Source organism: Ornithodoros turicata, chromosome 1 (assembly GCF_037126465.1).
Source record: "Ornithodoros turicata isolate Travis chromosome 1, ASM3712646v1, whole genome shotgun sequence".
NCBI classification, from domain to species: domain Eukaryota; kingdom Metazoa; phylum Arthropoda; class Arachnida; order Ixodida; family Argasidae; genus Ornithodoros; species Ornithodoros turicata.
Genome location: NC_088201.1, coordinates 21,563,469 through 21,583,567, shown reverse-complemented (window position 1 = coordinate 21,583,567; position 20,099 = coordinate 21,563,469). Strand labels below are relative to the sequence as shown.

Here is a 20,099-nt window from a genome sequence, read left to right as displayed (position 1 = left end):
TTTTGTGAGTCACTTCTCTCTATATCCCGTTCTTTTCTCTTTGCTTAACCCGCCCCAATGCTGTGGTTACGATCCCGTATTGCCTTTGGGGTGAGTCGTTTATCCGATACAAATTACTTCATGTCATATGACCTAGATTTTCGCAACTGATACGACAAAGGGGGACCTTCCTTCATAGATTAGATCACCAGAAAACACTGCCGCCCCGCAAAGCTCCTATCACAGCATTGCCTTGATAGACAGTGCAGTGTCACGTGTTGTTGCACAACACTAATCGATAGAAGTGGTAGTGATGATGTTATAAATACCAATCTAGAGGACAAACATGGGCGTGGACGTCTGTCTGTGTGATGTGAGCTGGTCAGTGAACGCGCATCGCTATAACCGACGCCGTCGTGTGGCACATACTGTTCAGTGCAGCTGTTGGAGATTGTGTTTGGCCTTGCTACGCTCAGTCTGATACCATTTTGGCTTTCAAATATCTCTGGTGCCATAGGAAAACCAGAAAGAGTGGGAAAGGAGGCAATTTGTTTTTGCGAGTCAAATCCCCCTCCCACTCTTTAGCTGTATGACCTCGTGCTGCACGTAATCAACAAACCCTTTCGTCGCTTTCTCTTTCTAGTGCCGTGCAACCAGCACGCAGCAACTCCAGCCACATGCGGCTCAGAAGCGTGGAGAGAGTGGACTGCAGGAAAAAGTGGGGGATAGATGAGTCAGCGTTAGATGAGTCACGAGTGTCTTTTAGGTTGACTTCAGGAGGAAACGTACTAGCAGGCCTCTGAAACCTCTACTGAAGAACTGTGGAACCCGAATATAAGTTGGCTGCCTGTACCCTCTTAAAACAGAACTTCACCACATGACGTGCCAGCCATTGCATAGAATGATACACATACATACTTTGTCACGCTCTCCAAAGTTATCAATTGTTATGGCATGCACAACGACAGGGTGACGTGCACTATTTCAGGTCCCTCGCGAGAGCCATAACTGCCAAATCATGAGTGTGCACATTCTCTTTTTGTAGGTATAAAGCGGGAGAACGTGTGGAGCTCGCTTGCAGGTATATGTTTCCTGAAGAGTGCTTCCGCAGCCCAGTGGAAACGTCGCCGAGGTCATTGTGTTGTGTGACATTTGTGAAAAATAGCGACATTAATAAAAACGAGGACTCTACGACAGAGCATACACGTGATCCTTGAAAACATGATGAGGTACACGTATATGCGGCTGCTGTAGTTCTGCACATTTTATTACATGTACATGCAACGTTAATTGCATTTTCAGCACATTCCTTAGAACTGGTGACTGGGATAGGGTCCTGCGGCTACCACGGGGAAACAGCCCATGTCATCATGACTTTTCCATTTATTGTTGTTGCTGCTGTGGTTGTGGTGATTGCTTTAGCTACATCGTGAAATAGCAACATTCGACTTGTGCGCGGAAAATCTTTTTCTGATGTGCGCCCATATTACTCGAACAAATACTGAAATGCACAAGTCTGGAAGGCAGTACTTCGTCATGCCAAACCATCTTGCGACGTATCATTCCAGGAAGCGAAACAGAATACTCAAGGAATGCAGCGTGTGCTACCTGTGTTCCAAAAACAATCCTTCCATAACGTGAGAGAAAACGAATGCAAGGCTCAGTATACACTCTTAAAAATGAACTTCACCACATAGCACGTTCCTAGCCAACCATCATCCCGGGTGATATCGTTCCCTTCCTTGATTTGTTGAAAACGGGAGGCGTACGCCTTTTTGTGACACTTATGCAGAAATGTTAATTGTCACAAAAAGGCGTACGCCTCCCGCTTTCCACAAATCATGTGAGAGAACGATGTCACTCGGGATGATGGTTGGCTTGGGGCGTGCTATGTGGTGAAGTTCATTTTTAAGAGTGTACTGTTCGAGTAGAACTTCTCCACATAACATGCTCCTAGCCAACCATCATTCCCAATGACGTCTCCAGATTTGTTGAAAATGGTTTGGAACCGCCTATTTTGAACACATTATGCAAAATGCCAACTGTCCAAAATAGGTGGTTCTTGGTCATTTTGAACAAATCAAGAGGCAGAACGATGTCATTCTGAACGAATGTCGGCTCCAAGTGGTGTTGTGTGGTGAGGTTCTATTTAACAATGTACACTCTTGAAACAGAACTGGACCGCATAGCATGCCCCTAGCCAACCATCATCTCAAATGACATCCGGAGGCGCATGCCTTTTTGTGACACTTATGTGCACTCTTAAAAATGAACTTCACCGCATAGCACGCTCCTAGCCAACCATTATCTCGAATGATATCGTTATCTGCCCTGATTTGTTGAAAACGGGAGGCGTACGCCTTTTATGTGACAATTATGAACAGCATAAGTGTCACAAAAAAGGCGTACGCCCCCGTTTTCAACAAATCAGGGCAGATAACGATATCATTCGAGATGATGGTTGGCTAGGAGCGTGCCATGCGGTGAAGTTCATTTTTAAGAGTGTAGCGACGTTAATTGTCACAAAAAGCGTACGACCCGCGTTTTCGACAAATCAGGAGTGATAACGGCATCATTCTGTGTAATGCCCTTCAATGCAATGGCTTTCAGCATGTCATGTGGTGAAGTTCTGTTTTTATTTATTTATTTCTAGTTTTGTGTTAGCACCGCGAAGCAACTGTGGCCATGAGCGACGTACAGACGTGGACAGATGGAGAGAGGACAACAGGAAGGAGTTGGGGACAGGGGGGTTAGCCTGCGTCCTTTGCCGGCTTCAAGGTGAACTGTGACGACGTTCGTCTGGAAAGTATACCAGAAAACCCACGGAAAACCTCAGACAGCACGGTCGGTGGTACACTCTTAAAAAAAAAAAAAACTTCACCGCATGGCACGCTCCCTGCCAACCATAATCTCGAACGATATCGTTACCTGCCCAGATTCGTTGAAAACGGGAGGCGTACGCCTTTTATGTGACACGTATGCTGTTCGTAATTGGCACAAAAAAGGCGTACGCCCTCCGTTTTCAACAAATCTGGGCAGATAACGATATCATTCGAGATGATATGGTTGGCTAGGAGGGTGCTATGCGGTGAAGTTCATTTTTAAGGGTGTAGGATACGAACCCACCACCTCTCAGTCTTCAACACGACCTTGGCTACCACCAACGAGTAGACGCTTTTACCCGCTCGGCCATGCCACTCGTTTCCGTTTTTTTACCTAACACTTTCGATTCGAGTTGTCAGGGTAGCACTACAATCTTCCAAAGAGATCCCACCTCATGCCATCGTCATTCATGTAGTACACTCTTAAAAATGAACTTCACCACATAGCACGCTCCTAGCCAACCATCACCCCGAATGACAACGTTCTCGCACTAGATTTGTTGAAAACGGGAGGAGGAGCCTATTTTGTGCCATTATGCACGGCACAAAATAGGCTCCTCCTATCCACCGCCCTATCACCACCACCACCATCATTTTTAAGAGTGTAGCAAACCATCATCCCGGGTGATATCGTTCCCTTCCTTGATTTGTTGAAAACGGGAGGCGTACGCCTTTTTGTGACACTTATGCAGAAATGTTATTTGTCACAAAAAGGCGTACGCCTCCCGTTTTCCACAAATCATGTGAGAGAACGATGTCACTCGGGATGATGGTTGGCTTGGAGCGTGCTATGTGGTGAAGTTCATTTTTAAGAGTGTAGTTGTTGTTGTTCCAAAGAGATGAAAACTGGAGTGATATGATCGTTCGTTATAGTCCACGCGAAGCACAATTACCTTCTATCTGGCGCTTTGGTATATTTTAAAGTAAGTAAAGTAGTCGATCTTGAATTTACGCCACATGTAAGTTGGCGGGTAGCAAACTAATTGAATGGTGGCAGTTGAAGAATTTAGGTTTAATTGTCTCATTCACTACAACGAAGCAAACTAAATTATGCAGTGAAAGCTGCGACCAAAGCTGAACCAGAAGTGTGTCCATCGTAGCAGAAGCGCGTGGACGGCCTTTGAAATTCTTTCGAGAGGCGCAGCATGTGGGCTGAGTGGCGTCAACGTGACGTCAATGACATAATCTCGTCGCCTGAGAGAATCTCTTTTCCCAAGAAAAAGCGCTTTTCTGTCACTTTCAAGCTCGTTAACGCGCTTCATAAATATGGCGATTTGCAGTCTAGGCAGGCAGACCGTTCGTCTACCCAACGAAACCTCCCCCGCTTTTTTCTTTTTTGCGGATGTACTTGCTTGGTCGGCACGAGCAAAATGCACGTAACACGCTGTTCGTGTTGTATGGCTGCTGGATGGATAGATGGACATAAAAAAAAAAGAAAAAGAAAGAAAAGAAAAAGGAGACGTAGGTCGCGCCGGTGCGACCAGCTGCCCCATGACGCTTGGTGTGTGTTGTTGGTGTGTAATAACATGTATGGTTGCTGTTTTATAATACCATACTAGTACTTGTAGACTAGTACCTTGTCTTTTATTTTGGAAATGTGTTTTGCCATCCAAGCGTGTTGCCTCTGTCTTTCGACACGAAAACCTCCCCCACTCACCTTTTTCAAAAGCAATATGTTTCTCGCCACGACCGTAGTTATACCAATTAATACTAACAATCGAAGATAAGCGTTACATAAAAATACTGGAAATATATCTTTATTTCTCGTATAGTCGATTCGTATCGAAATTCGTAATACTCGCAAGGCCCCATGAAGTGAAATAAGCTTGAGGGCAGTACACTGTTAACACAGAACTTCACCACATAGCACGCTGAAGGCCAACCATTCCACCAGAAAGAGATCGTTATCACTCTTCATTTGTGGAAAGCGGGCGGGGCGTGCGCCTTTGTGTGATTATTTACTTAACTACATAAGTGTCACAAAAAGGCTACCCCCCCCCCCCTCTTCGCAAGAAATCAGGGGAGAGAAAGCTGTCATTCGGGATGATGGTTGGCTATACACTCTTAAAAATGAACATCACCGCATCGCACGCTCCTAGCCAACCATAATCTCGAATGATATCGTTCTCTGCCCTGATTTGTTGAAAACGGTAGGCGTACGCCTTTTTTGTGACAATTATGAACAGCATAAGTGTCACAAAAAAGGCGTACGCCTCCCGTTTTCAACAAATCAGGGCAGATAACGATATCATTCGAGATTATGGTTGGCTAGGAGCGTGCTATGCGGTGAAGTTCATTTTTAAGAGTGTAGGAGCGTGTTATGCGATGAATTTCTGTTTTTAGAGTGCAACATTCCGAATTACATTGTTCTCTCCCCTGATTTTTTTTTAAACAGGAGACGTATGCCTTTTTGTGACACTTATGTAGTTATGTAAACTGTGACAACAAGTCATACGCCCCACGCTTTCTACTAATCAGGAGTGATTACGGTATCATTCTGTGGAATGGCTGGCCTTCACCGTGTAATGTGGTGAAGTTCTCTTTTAAGCGTTTAGAGTGAATAGTTTTTAATCGCGTTCTTTGCACTCAACAGTATAGTAGTAAATATATTATCAAGGTGGCTTTCAATATCTCAAAACGCATGAGTCGCGGACTAGCGTTTTAGCGCTTGGACTTGCAAAATAAATTTCACGTCAGGTTTTGTCGTTATGGTTGCGGTGGTAATGGTGTGAAACTGCTTGCCGTTGTAATCGTTATCGTTGATCATGAGGTGTGTAAAGTCAGTCTCAAATACTGTGTTTCACTGAAACCTGTCTGCTGTACTTGGGTTTCTTCTAAATTTTCCCGACGGATTTCCCACCTTTGCTGAACTCACATGCATTGGAATAGGTAACTACGCGCCCGAGAAGGCTATCGTGTACTTGCATTCCCTTCGAGTTTCGCTTATGCATATATAGGCCCTCAAGGACATAAGCGGCTGCAGCGGCAGTTTTACCCTGTCGATTTGCGATTTTGCTTTAATATTACGGGACAACTGGCATCTATGTGCGATGAGTGTGAGACGAGATAGCGATCGCCTGAACTGGAAAACCTTGTCTGCAGACTTCGTGGAAAAACCCCGGGAATGATGCACGACTTGGCGATGAGGTACGTTCCATAACGAGAAAAACCAGACTCGTAGTCTTACAGAGATCTGTGGATCCTTTTCTCTTGGTCACGTGCGCACACAGAAGAATTTAGGGACCTGTGTGGGTCGAAATCTTTATTTTCTTATTAGTGTTTGGAGCAGTCTGCTACTGACAACTATTCCAACTGCGTATATCCCAGAAGTAAGAAATAAGCGCTATGTCTTCATTGTATGCAGGTTTTAAATAGTAAATAGTAGAAGCGCTCATTCCGAAACTACCAAAAACTTGAGTTGAGAGTTGAGTTGAATGAACTCGCAAGAGTTGATCCACACGCTCACTCTCCGGATGCCACCAAACACCTTTCGTCAGGATTTCATTCATCGGATGCCACGACTCAATCTCGCTTTTACAGCCCAATGGCGTTACCGCTTGCGGCAAGTCGAGTCTCCAAGGTGCCGTCACTGTGGGGACTCGGAAAATCAGCACACCCTGTACTCTATTGCCTGCATTACCAAGTTTTCAGAACCACACTTACAGTGTCTCTAAATCAGCTTGACTATCGCTGTAGTAGTTTATGAGGCAATTAAACGTAGAAGGAGGAACACAACACAAGCCTCAGAACGCCCAGTTGCATTACTTTAACTATCGTCCTCTCACTATGGCAAAATCGCTTGGTTCATGGTCCAGTCCAGCCCAGCAACACTCTGCCCTAAAAGCACTTCTAACCTCTCTGGACAATATGGGACTACGGTCCTCACTGTAAGGCTCATCGTTATATTTTCATCAAATTGCCGCGAGATATGGGGTAGTAAAGTGTCGCCTGTGGCGATGATAAATCACAATCATCATCATCGCAATAAAAATGTTGTTGTTTGTTGTCGATTCGCCCCTGGTTTATTGAAAATTAGAGGAGTACGCTTTTTTCTGACACTTACGGTTAATGGTGGTGGTGACGAAAACCGGCATGCCGTAATTGGCCTCACTCATGTGGGGAGCGTGACGACTGTAGCCGAGCCGAGACGAGCCGAGACGGGATGAGATGAGATGAGGTGTTGAGATGATGACGGTCGAAAGTTAAGATGTAGGTCGGTTACTGCCAGGCTTGGTCAGGGGTCCCGTGAGCAAAAACAAACTCATAGTCTTTGGGCGAGTCCAGATTCCTGGAGGAGTTTCCTGGATCCCTGGAGTTTTGGAGTGTCTTTCCGTGAAAGAGCCTCTAGCATGAAGGACATCATTCAGCGTGCAATTCCTGCAATGGTCATGTAAAGGCGTACACTCCTAAAACGGTCACTTCTAAGAGAGGTAAAAAATGTATATGCGTTTTTACCTCTAAAAGTAAAAGGTACAGGATAACAGAATTAGCTCAACCGAGCATGGACACGGCATTGCACAACGTCGCGTAATACCGGGATGTGGTCGGCTGTCAAGATCGAAAGTATGCCGAAAATATATGAAATTATTTCTCAAATCTGCTCTTTTTCTACGCTGTGTACGCGGTGATGTTTGTGCACAGAGGTTTATGAAATAGGGTGTAGCTACTTCGCCTCGCGGCAGAAATCTGAAAGTATTCCGCTGACAGAGTGCACACAGAACCGCCATAAGCGTTACCTGTTTACGAGTAACATTTTGGTTACGGGTTACATAGAGCGCGTTGTGATCGTATAACTCCTGCGGGTGATCATGACGCTCCCTGTAACCTCTGGCGACAAGAGAGTTTCGTCTGAGCTCGTTACCCATTATGTAACCTCTACAGCAGGAGTTACACAGGCAACGTGAGAAGTGACCGTTTTAAGAGTGTACCTTTTACTTTTAGAGGTAAAAACTCATATACATTTTTACCTCTATTAGAAGTGACCGCTTTAAGAGTGTACTCCCTGAGCTTTCCACAAATCAGTACCATTCTCCACAAATCAGTAGGCCTTCAGCATGTAATGCGGTGGTGAATGTCTGTTTTAAGAGTGCACGCTCAGGCTTTTGGGAATCCCCCACTCGAAAAGGGAAAATATTTACTCTGGAGCCAAAGTTGAACCAACAACCACCACTCTCACACTTATTCCTTCAACTTCCCCCTTTTCTTCTCTCTATCCTTTCACTTGTTCATTCGCCTCCCCAACCCCAAGCCGGCGTGGTGCCGGTGGTGGTGGATGATGAAAGGGCTCGCCGTTGAAGGCCCCACAGAGGTGGGCAACGTCACGACTGACGCCCTAGGGGAATGTGCGTCCTGGGCCGACTTCTAAGGGAACTGTGCCGACATATGTCTTAAAACGTCTGAGGAAAACCCAGGAAAAAACCCCAGACAGCACAGCCGGCACCGGGATTCGAACCCGGGTACCTCCCAGTCTCCACGTGACCAGCTCGCGTGGCTCAGTGGTTAGCGTGCTGGCCATGTCACCCCAGGCCGGCTGCATATTTGGGGAATCACCATCCGATATTTTTCTTCAATCCATCCAATCCAATAAAATTTTGTATCTCTTTATGTTGACGTTCTCAAAATTTCAACACACACACACACACACACACATAAATGGGATGATGATGTGGTGGGTCATTCTCCGCCGTTATGGCGGTACACTACCCCATTGCGCTTGTGGAAGGGATGAGAAAGTGATGATGATGGGAAGGTGTCCTATTAGAGTTCGCCCATTAGTCCAGTGCTGGAGAGGAACTCAGCAACAGCTCGTAGGCCTTGCATGAGATGTGAGAGGTCCGACCATGGCCCGAGAATTTTGGCTACGTCGAAATTGCGTTGATCGACACGTTGGAGAGCAGTTTCCATGAGGGCGCGCTCGCGGTCGTACTGTCCGCAGACCAGGAGGACGTGATGGAGGTCACCGCGCACACCACACGTGGAACAGAGGCTGGACGCGCCGACACCGAGGAGGTGTTTGAAAGCCGGTGTAAAAGCCACATTAAGTCTCATGCGGTGGAAGACTGTGGTAAACGAACGCGGCATTCGGCGGGGGAGAGTAAGGGACAATGTGGGGTCAACGGAATAAAGCAGAGAGTGGGTGGTGATGTCACGTTGCCATTGAGACTGCATCATGGGGCCAGTGAGGCTTGAGACGAGGTAACGGCGATCCCCCCCGAGACAAGATGATGTGGACACGCTGGGCGTACTGGTGCGCGCCTGCGGCTGTTCGATCTGCGTCCTCGTTTCCGCTGATGCCCACATGACCCGGGATCCACTGGAAGACGATAGAGTGGCCCTGTGCGCTTGCTTTCTTGTATACTTGTAGAATTTCAATGACCACAGGACTGAGGAAGCCGCGAAGTCCCATAGTTGCCACACACTGCAGCGCAGATCTGGAATTCGTAAAAACGACCCAGGAGCGAACGGGGCTGTCAGTAATTTTCCGCAAGGCGAAAAGAATAGCATAAAGCTCAGCGCATGTTGAAGATGTTTTATGTGAGAGCTGATGGCCATTTCAAATTGACTCGGAGGGAATGGCAAAGGCAGACGACGAACTTCCCCTCGTGGTTGAGCCGTTCGTGAAAACTGCGGTGGAAGTCTCATAACACGAGCTCATCATATCGAGAGTGAGCTGCTTCCTCACGCATGCAGCGACGTTGCCTTTCTTCCCTGTTAGCCCGGGCACCGGCAGGGAGATGCAGGGCGCCGGAAAAGTCCAAGGAGGAGTGCTGGGAGCTGTGGGTGCGAACACAAAGTCAGGTATGCTAGTCTTCTATGGGTGTACGCTGCTGTGCTTGCGTTAGAGACCTGCACGGGCCCGGGCCCCCGACCCAGCCCGCGGGCCGATCCGGGCTTGTCATTGGCTGTGTGCTGCGGGCCGGGCCGAGCCCGGGCCGACAAAATACGCTAGCACCGCGGGCCGGGCCGTTAAAATACGCCACCACCGCGGGCCGGGCCGGGCCCGGGCCGACAAATATGTTTCCGAGAGTCAGGCCTGGCCGGGCCACGCAGCTAATTCCACACAATGGAGATGCATTAGTTGATATCATCATGCGCTTGTGTCATTCCTGTGCATATTTTGCAAAGACAAGCAAGGGATACTGCATTAGGCACATGATTCGACCCTCTAGAACATTCTGAAAGCCACTTTACATTGCTCCTCCTCACTCCTCACGTATTTCACAATCACTTGGCAAAGCTTGGTGAGAGGGGTATGGACTGGGAGAAGGAGTTTGTCGACATCCTCTACCTCCGCAAAATCTTGACAGTGTAACGATAACGCCCATGCCCGCGTACGTTCTGGATTTAATTTGGTCTGGTGCGGTTATGGTGTTAAACCGCCATCACTTGTATGTTTGTCTTCTGTCCTTATAAATTTACTGATAAATTTGTTTGATAATCGCCAGAAACGCGTACGTCGCGGCTGGAAATACTATGCCGGGATCTACTCGCCGGGTCACCGGGCCGGGCCGGGCTCTATTTGCTTAGATTCCGGGCCGGGCCGGGCTCTAGTCACTGGGTCACCGGGCCGGGCCGGGTCGGGCCGCATAAAAATATGAAGGTCCGGGCCCGGGTCGGGCCGGGCCATTTTTCGATGCGCCCGGGCCGGGTCGGGCCCGGAAAAGTCGGCCCGTGCAGGGCTCTAGCTTGCGTCTCCGGAGCTTCCTAACTAGCGGATGCCGCCAATGGTGAGCTAGAGGGCGGAGGTACTGCCGACACGTCTCCCCGTAGCGAAGCACTTCAAGCGGGGCTTCCTTAGCCTCAGCAATGACCATATGGGTCTTTGCCGCCCGAGGGACTCCCAAGCACACACTGAGACTGCGCGCCAGGAGACATTGAAGCTTATGGACTGATGAAGGTGGAAGGCCATTCAACACAGGCAAGCTGTATGCAAGTGACCCGCGAACCAAAGCTCGGTGGACGGCCAAAAGCGACGCCATGGCACTGCCCCACTTCATGCCTGCCAGATGCCTGATCACCGCAATCCACCGGTGGACCTTGGCTTCCAAGCTCGCTATGTGCTTTACCCAAGACAGCCTGGCGTCTACCGTGACACCTATAGGAAACGATGAAAAGATGCACTCCTCAGCTGTACACCAGCAACTGAAAAAGGGAAGGGATGCATGTTCCTTCTCCCCCATGTTCATCCCCCCCATGGGGGGATATGTTTATTAAGAAAAAAAAGAAAGGAAAGGTTAGCCAGGCAAAGAGCCGGCTTGCTATTCCGAAAAAAAAAGGAAAAAAGGGGGAAGGGGAAAACGAAAAAGAAAAGGAAGGAGAAAGAAAAACAAAAAGGGGGAATCGAAACACAGGAAGGAAAGAAAAAAGAAAAACGGGGGAATCAAAAAAAGGAAGGAAAGAAAAAACAAAAAGAAAGGAGAAGGAAGAAAGAAACAAAGAAGAGAATAAACACTAGCACAAAGTTACATGCAGTTCACGAGTCCTGAGACTCGGAGAAAACCGAGGAGAGCGGCAGTGACAGGCCACTGGTTGGGGTGCAAGACGGGGCCAAGAAGAGCGGCCGTGGGTTTGAGCAAAGATGACCAGGGAACACCTTCCCAAGCTTGCTAGACGAACGAAGCGCTTTCTCAATGCCTTCAGCCATCTGATTTGCAGACACGTCTTCGCCGGTGCTTTCTGCGCATAGCGAGAGAAAGGCCGACCAATTCGTAAGGGTCACAACTTTGTGCCAAAGTGTACGTGAAAATTTGTTAAACATGATGGGGGGGGGGGGAGATCGGAAGATGATCGCACCCCTACACTCTTAAAAATCAACGTCACCGCATAGCACGCTCCTCGCCAACCATCATCTCGAATGATATCGTTATCTTCCCCGATTTGTTGAAAACGGGAGGCGTACGCCTTTTTTGTGACACTTATGCTGTTCATAATTGTCACAAAAAAAGGCGCACGCCTACCGTTCTCAACAAATCGGGGAAGATAGCGATATCACTCGAGATTATGAAGTAGATGACGTCATTCGAGATAGATTATGAAGGTGAAAAAATATAAGTACGACTATACTCAGTAAATAAACCGCAATAACTAAATTACAACTGTACTCTATATCACAATATCCATTTCATTCATTCACATTTTCCAGACTGCGATTTGATTTCGCGCGTCATATGTGGTTCACAACTACTAATCTACTAGATGACATAACTCATGACAGAGACTGGCTAGTGAGTTAGTTAAAAGTTAAAGAGGCTCGAATCGAATTTGACTGCAAAAAAGTAAAAGTAAAAGAAAAATAAGAGGTTGTCACAATGGCAATGTCGACATTCCAGCTACCGAACAATGCCATTCGGCTGTCGGGTTCATTTTGACGAGCGTTGCGACAAGGTACTTGATGCGTGATGCCAAGTACGTGTGCGTGACCACAACACGGAGCTAGATTCAGAGTAAAAGAAAGAGAAAGATGATCGATTCTCATTGCACTAACGTGCCAAGAGCGAGGCTGTCCTGTTGTTAATGGAAAATTTATTAAAATCAAGAACGGAATATGTCCTGTTTTCTGTTGTTTTTGCACATACACTTTTAACACAATTGAAAAAAAAAAAAAAAAAAAAAAAAGATGTCGCCTAGTGTGATAGTTCCCACACAAATTTACTTCAGCCAGGCGATTAGTTAATTAACATATTTTCAGTTTAAAATGTGTTTGGAAGCGCCTATTCCCGCACTTACTCGAGCCTACCCTACTCGCCTATTCGAGCTGCGGTGCACAGACTTTTCTCTGGCCACTCTGCTCGGCCCAGTACAACATCCCACACAGCGGTCTGTAACCAAAGCAGTTTCGACGTTCCTGAGCAGCACAGGCCTCATGAGCAGCTTGTGAACTCAAGTCGTGCCATCTCATTCTTCAGTGCCCCACCCTCACCCTCAAAGTATTAACCTCATTTTTTTAAAAGTCATATTTTCTTTAATCTATCTCATCCTTCTTTCACCGTTTGTTAGTTTGTCCTTTATTTCCTAATTATTTTCTTTTTATTTATTTTATTCTTCATTGATTTATTTTTCTTTTTTCTTTGCCGAATAGCAAGCCGACGTCCCGTTTGGTTGACCTTTCCTCACTTTTTTTCTTTGTTCTGATAAATATATCCCCTCCCACACACTTAGTGTTACATTGATGATCACGCTATATTGAAATGTTGAACCGTATTTAGCAATAGCAGAAATTACACGCGATACTGTTTAAGGTTGAAGACATTGGGGCCGTAGCTGTCATCAGTGATTTATCCAACCCCCCCCCCCCCCCCCCAATACTTACCCTGCTCTCTCTAAAGGGGAAGGGTCTTTATTCTTTCAGCTTTAGTTCCATGTCGGCAGTGATACATAAAGCCCTTACACCGTACCTCTAATAATGACCCCCCAACCCCCGTTTTTCGCAACACCCCTAGTGCTTGCGATTCTGAATAAACCACTGACTGCCATCGTTATGACACTTTTCTTTCATTCCGTCGTCGTGATAGCCTGTTTACCAGGTTGACACGTGGGTTCGTTCACAAAGCCAACAACGCTTTTTTTTCTTTTTTCTGTACCATAGCGAGCAATCATTCTCTACACGTGAACAACACATTACGCATGAAACAGATGTGGTGCATTTGTTTACGGAAGAGCCTCAGTACGAGAACGGAGAACCGCCCGATATTTCGAACAAAGACAGTTCTTCTTCTGGGCACCGTCCGCATTACAGTCACTATATAAGCTAGCGTATAAGCGTAGCTTATCTAGTGACTGTAGTCCGCATCATCCGCATGGTATTTAAAGGGTTGGGGGAAATGCAACTAGGCTATTTCCCCTTTTCCCAACTGTTTCTCATCCACGCATGCCGTTGACCTATAATACTCACGAACCCTTTAACACTTCATCCCTAACCCTTTGAATATCATGCCAATGATGAGGACGCTGCCCAGAAGAAGAACAGTCTCTGATCTTGAACATAAAAGGATTACGCAAGCGAGTTGGTACTAAAAATTTACGTGGACAACATGTCCCTGAGTTTGGAGTGAAGACAAGAGGACGAACAAATAAACGTTGTCGTACGTAACGTAACCGTACCGTTCGTTTATTCGTCCTCTTATCTTCACCCAAAACTCAGAGATATGTTGCCCACGTCAGCAGTGTCTCTCTTCGAAATATTGAATATTGGCTCGTTCGTTCGTTCGTTATGGGATGTATGGAGAGGTTAGCCCAGTCAAGCTGGCTTGCTACTCCTGGAAAGGGTGGTGGGGGAAGGGTTTATAGAGGAGAAGACGGAGAAAAAAGAAACGTCAACATTTCCTCGCCAGTTCACTGGATATTCTACCTTTCGATGTACACCCTGAAAACATAACTTCACCCCATAACACGCTGAAGGTCAACCATTGCGCAGAATGATACCGTCATCACCGCTGATTGGTGGAAAGCGCTGGGCGTACGCGTTTTTGTGACAATTGTCCAAACAGCGAGCCCTTTCACCATCACCACCATCACCTTGTGACAATTAACGTGGCTGCATGAGTGTCACACACACACACACCACACATAAACGGGATGATGATGTGGTGGGTCATTCTCCGCCGTTATGGCGGTACACTGCCCCAATGCGCTTGTGGAAGGGATGAGAAAGTGATGATGATGGAAAGGTGTCTTATTAGAGTTCGTCCATTAGCCCAGTGCTGAAGAGGAACTCAGCAACAACTCGTAGGTCTTGCATCAGATGTGAGGGGTCCGACCATGGCTCGAGAATTTTGGCTAAGTCGAACTGGCGTTGATCGACGCGTTGCAGAGCAGTTTCCATGAGGGCGCGCTCGCGATCGTACTGTATGGGTGTCACAAAAAGGCGCCCGCCTCCCATTTTCAGCAAATAAGGAGATAGAATGACGCCATTTGGGATGACGGTTGGTTAGGAGCGTGTTGTGCGGCCAGGTACTCAGAGGAGCCAACCTTTGGGCTTGCTGGTGTTCCAAAAAAACACATAGAAGCGCGGAAGAAACCACACGGGACTGACATAGTGACACGGGACAGGTGAGTTCTGTTTTTAGAGTATAGTGCATCTAGTGTAGGTGGCGAATTTCCACATTCATCATTATCACTGTATTTGTTGTTGTAGATTGCTCCCATTGGCACCCTTACCCGTTCCACCTTGCCAAACACAATCAAACCCACAATTCTACTTAATATTTTGCCGTCATTTCCTATTTATTCGACAGTCCTGGCTGGACTAAAGATGGCGCAATCGTGACACGGTTACGATCTCACGTGTTTCTGTTCTACTTGCCGTATTTACGACGGAACAGAAAGTCATTAAATTTCGTTATAAATATAGCAGCCGGGCGTGCAAGTCTCAACATTTACTGCCGATGTCGACAGCGCAGAGGAAAACTGGCCAGAATACAATGAAAATTGCGCATGCAAATTGCGTCTTAGGAGTGGAAAATTACTCTTGCTATAGTTGCACAGAATTTCGACATTCATTTCATTGTTTAACGCCGCTATGGTAAGATAATTTAATTGCTCCCGCGAAACGCTTTGTACAGACAGACGGGTGAACCCGTGTGTCCTTGAGGGGTCGGAGATTTTGGCGCCAAGGTCTCTCCTTGACACAGCTCAGGAATGCTCGTCTACCTACTGTCAACAAGATGTGATCGACCAGCCAAGACAGCTCCCCAGCCCTGCCAGACTGCAGGAGCAGGGTTTCCGCAACAAACAAGAAAACACGATATAATTCGAAAATTGCTAGTAAGACAAAGAATATAGCTCTGACACAAACAAAGAAGCTGCTGTCTTTCTGGCCAGGAAAAGTGGAATTTCCCCCTAAGTAGGTCACGTGGGTGGTGACGTCGGCGGAAAGGGAAATCCCATTCGACGGCCTCTCCTCTCGGTCTCCACCGCTGGAACTTGTTTTTTTGCTTTGTGAGCGACCATACTCCTCATGGAGGCTTAGTAGGGATCGCTGAACGTGCTTTCGTTCAACTGGAGTTTGGGCCTGCGGGACTTGATGAAAATCAGGAAACACAGACTGCTGGGTGGGGACGAGTTCCAGGTCCGGTGACACACGTACCGCGGTCCAGTCTCGGTAAGTCTCCTTCCTGGTGCTTTGCGTTCAATGTTATACCGTTGGTGTGCAGCGAAAGTTCAGTCGCCCCGTTGGCGGCGGATGCACTTTCGCTGCCTCCGGAAGCGAACTGTCCGCAGAAGGCGCGAATGCAGCTGCATTACTGCGTGGTTCGTTTTGGAATATATCGACCATGTTACGCCCGATTTTTCAATAATGATTAGCAAGCCACAGACTGGTTCGTGCTTTGTCGGAGTACGAGAAGGACGTGTATAGAGATTGGGAAGGGCAAATTTCCACGTTTCATGTCCGAAACGGGCGCCAAAGATTTCGCCACTGTAAGCGTGATTCCGTCCCACATATTGTTCATGACAAAAAGTAAGGTTGGTTACGTGGAGAATTAGTGTCTACTTTAGTTCAGCGAGAGATCTCAACCATGTCCTGCCCTCTATGGTCACCGTTCGGCCGGAAAATACATTGCTTACTTGCTTTAGATGAGTTGAAAGCAGTGGTTCCAAAGCTTTACAGCGATATTCCATTACACGTTGGAGGTTCGTTGCTGTTTCATAGAATTCCATATGGATTTCGAGCTGCGTGGTTCAAATCTCGCCGCTGTCTGGCCTTTTGGATGGCTGCCATATTTCAATGGTTCTTAGGCTTGTGTTGTGTTGGTCTGTTTCTGTGTTTCAGCCCCAGAACAGGTACTTTCCCTTGTAGTAAAAACCTCTCCAGAGCGGCCGAGTGTTGGCTGTTTAATATAGCGACCGCATGGTTTCATTTCATGTGAGCAGACGACGTTTCGGGGTCCGTCCATCGCGAAATGAGTAGTGCATTCATGCCACGAGCAGTTCGTCGTTTCCACGACGTTTGTCCACAGCCACGTGTGGTGCATGAAATAGGTGTGTAACCGTCCTTGTGAGCTTGTTCGGTTCCATTACGCGAACACGGACGTGCGGAACTATAGTACTGATCACGTACGCAGCTCACACAGTGAAATGGCTGTTGGCAACTGTAGAAAAATGTTTACCTCATATGTCGTGCCGGCATTCCTGTGGAGCGCAATAAATAGATTGACCCGAAGAACGGGAAAGGGGTTCCTACTTTCATTTTTCTCAAACTTCTCAGGCTCGTTTCCTGTCGCGACGTTTCCTTATTTGCCGCTTTTCCGCGAGCGTTTACGATCAAATATGGCCGCACGCGGTTTGCCCGAATGTCCAAACGTTCGTGCGACTGGGCTATTAACGTCGTGTCGTAACAACCTGGCACTTGTATAACCGTGGATGAACTCACTGACCGGGAAGCTTACACCGCCATTATTGCTGTTGACCGATTCAAAAGGGATCTTACCCTTCGTGTCCTAGATTTCTGTTGTGCATGGGTAAAGCGCGTCGTGCACGACAATAGGAGTTTTGTGTCTCTCATGGAGCTAAGGACTCAATTGTATGTTATCATTCTTTGAACGGGTTTTATCAGCGTGCATGGGCCTTTGTCCAAACCCCAAGAGTGAACAAGCTGCAACATAATGCAGCCTTGGTGGCTACACTGGGGTCTGTGACCGCTGAATAGGCAATGGTATCTGTTTCAATGTCCCCGGTGAACACGCGTCAAGGCAGCATTCCCGTTTTACCACGTGTACGCAAGATGGTAGGCGAAGTAGTTCTGGTAGCGAAAGTTTCACCACGCATGCTGGGCATGCAATATGGTCATGGATAAAGTGGGTGGGGGAAGCACGCGAACTTGCACACTTGAAATCCTGAGATTGGGGAACATTAGAGGAACAAGACAAATACTCAACGACCGGGAAGGGACAAAAAGCCTGCACGGAGAAATGTCTCAGGTGAAGCGGCAAGGAAGCAGGCGAGATGGTGTTAACGAACCTCCACGTCTCGAAACCCCCGTTAAGATGGGCGAATTAGACGAATACGACAAAATCTCCCATTCCCCCATCTCAAAGTTTCAAGTATAAGTAAGGGACACACGGGGCCGGTTGTTGTTTCAAGTATGGGTGCAATGTGGATATGTTCTGTAAAACTGCTAGAGCTGCTCTCAGTGCGCTGCTTGCGGCTGTGGCATATTTTGCACGATTACCTCTGCAAATACTGTTATGACATTCACCACTTTTCCGTGTACCTTTCCTGCGTTAGTACTTTCAGAAATATACTGAGGTATTGTGTTCATAATCAATAAACCAGCTCGCGTGGCATGGTGGTTAGGATGATCGCCTTCCACGCCGAGACTGGGAGGTGACGCGGGTTCGAATCCCGGCACCGGCTGTGCAGCCTGAGGTTTTTCCTGGGTTTACCAACAGACTTACGAGACAAATATGGGCACAGTTCCCCTGAAGTTGACCCAGAACGCATACTAACCCCCTGTCCCCCGCTCATTCCTGCTGTCCTCTCTCCATCTGTCGACATCTGTAAGCCGCTCATAGGAACAGTTGCTTAGTGCAGCTAACACGAAAAATAAAATAAATCGATAAATGGAGAAAATGCCCTAATACCGAAACGGTAAAACAGTTGATATCCTCGCCAGTGGAAATCAGGTCCGTCGATATACGTACATGCTTGAGTTCTTTCTCCCTCTGTTTCTTTGGTTCTTCTTATGGCGAAAATCAATTTTCGCGTTCTTTTTGCACATTATAGTGACACGTTGGTTTTGTTACATGTTAGCTGACAAGCGAAATAAATATTCTATTCAGATGACTGTGGGTTAGGCTGGCGATAAAGCTTTGTGAGTATGTATAGCCTGGGGCGTAGCGAGAGGGGAGTTGCTTAAGGGACTTCTACCCTCCCTCTCCTACCCCGGAAATGTAGGTAGTTGGCCAGCAGTAAGCGGGGTTTTACACGTTCAGCTCATAAGAATTCGCCGAAGTGCTCAACAGAACACGGGCCATACCTCGGCAAAACTCATGCTCACTCATGCTCAATTTGGCGAATGAGTTGAGCTTGAGTGAGCAAACGGAGAGCTGAGCAGGCAGTGGGTTAGCATGAGTGAGCAAACGGAGAGCTGTCGTGAGTGGTAACGAAAGTGTCCGGATTACCGCGGGTGCTATGTAGATCAGACGGACAAGTACCACTAAGTGGGTCTCTCCCCACTATCATCCTAATCATCATGACAGCCCATTAAGTCATTCTCGATATTCTGGACAGTTACAATGGCAGAAGAAGAACATGGGCGAAAGGCAGTCTCATGGCGAAAGCGCCTGCAGCTGCTACACGGTGGAACGTGGTGTACCGGACAAAATTCACACTCACGAGCATGCTCACTCATGCTCAATGTGACGAATGAGTTGAGCATGAGTGAGCAAACAGAGAGCTGAACGGGGTGTCAGTGAGCACGAGTGTTCAAACGGTGAACTGAGCAAGAAGTGAGTGAGCATGTGTGAGCAAATAAGGAGCTGAGCTGGAGATAAGTGAGAATGAGTGGCTAGCGATAACCTAGCGATTACCAAATCAACGCACGTTGTAATAATAATGCGCGTTGTGCATGTTGGCATTGGTCAGACACTTCTTTTCTTTTTTTTACATCGCAAACCCCATCCCCCCGCTTGTATCCTAGCACCCTTCGAGGAAAATTGCTGGTTACGCCACTGGATAGGGCAGAGAACTTGCTCTGGGACGTTTTACAGGTGGTTCGGTGTAATCTGTCTCGTAGGCATTTCAGCTGCACGGTACATCAGGCAAATGGTCACCAATATCAACAATATTCTCCATTACTTGACAGTAATGTTCGGTTATTCTTGGTTCATTTGTAGTCTGAATCGCATTCTTCATGTCTGTTTCGAAACTGCTATGTTTTCGACATCTTTCACAATCATTGATTGATTGATTATAAAAAAGAAAAAAAAGGGGAAAATTTGCTCCACATACATGGAGACCAGCTACTCCATGACACGTACTCACGCACTACGGGTGTACGTATGCACATGACATAACACAAAAGAAAAACTAGGGGAAAATGATGAAGGAGGAAGGGGAAGGAGTAGAAAAAAGAAAAAAAGACAGGAGGAAACAAACAAACACGAAACAAGGGGAAAGCAACCTCCCATAGAACAGTCACAAAACCCCGCCAAAACCGTTTCAGCAACAGTTTCAACCCGACAGTCACAACACAGACAAGGCTGTCACAATAACAGTCACAACCACTGCCAAAACTGTTTC

General features: G+C 47.1%; 1 protein-coding gene across 1 annotated transcript in view; it reads left to right on the top strand.

Moving 5' to 3' along the window:
• Nucleotides 1-15,589: 15,589 nt before the first annotated feature.
• Nucleotides 15,590-20,099, top strand: part of LOC135377614 (uncharacterized) — a 39,846-nt gene continuing 35,336 nt past the window's right edge. Inside the window, exon 1 of the mRNA XM_064610155.1 lies at nucleotides 15,590-15,960. The gene's annotated coding sequence lies outside the window, so the exon portion shown is untranslated. The remainder of the gene's footprint in view (nucleotides 15,961-20,099) is intronic.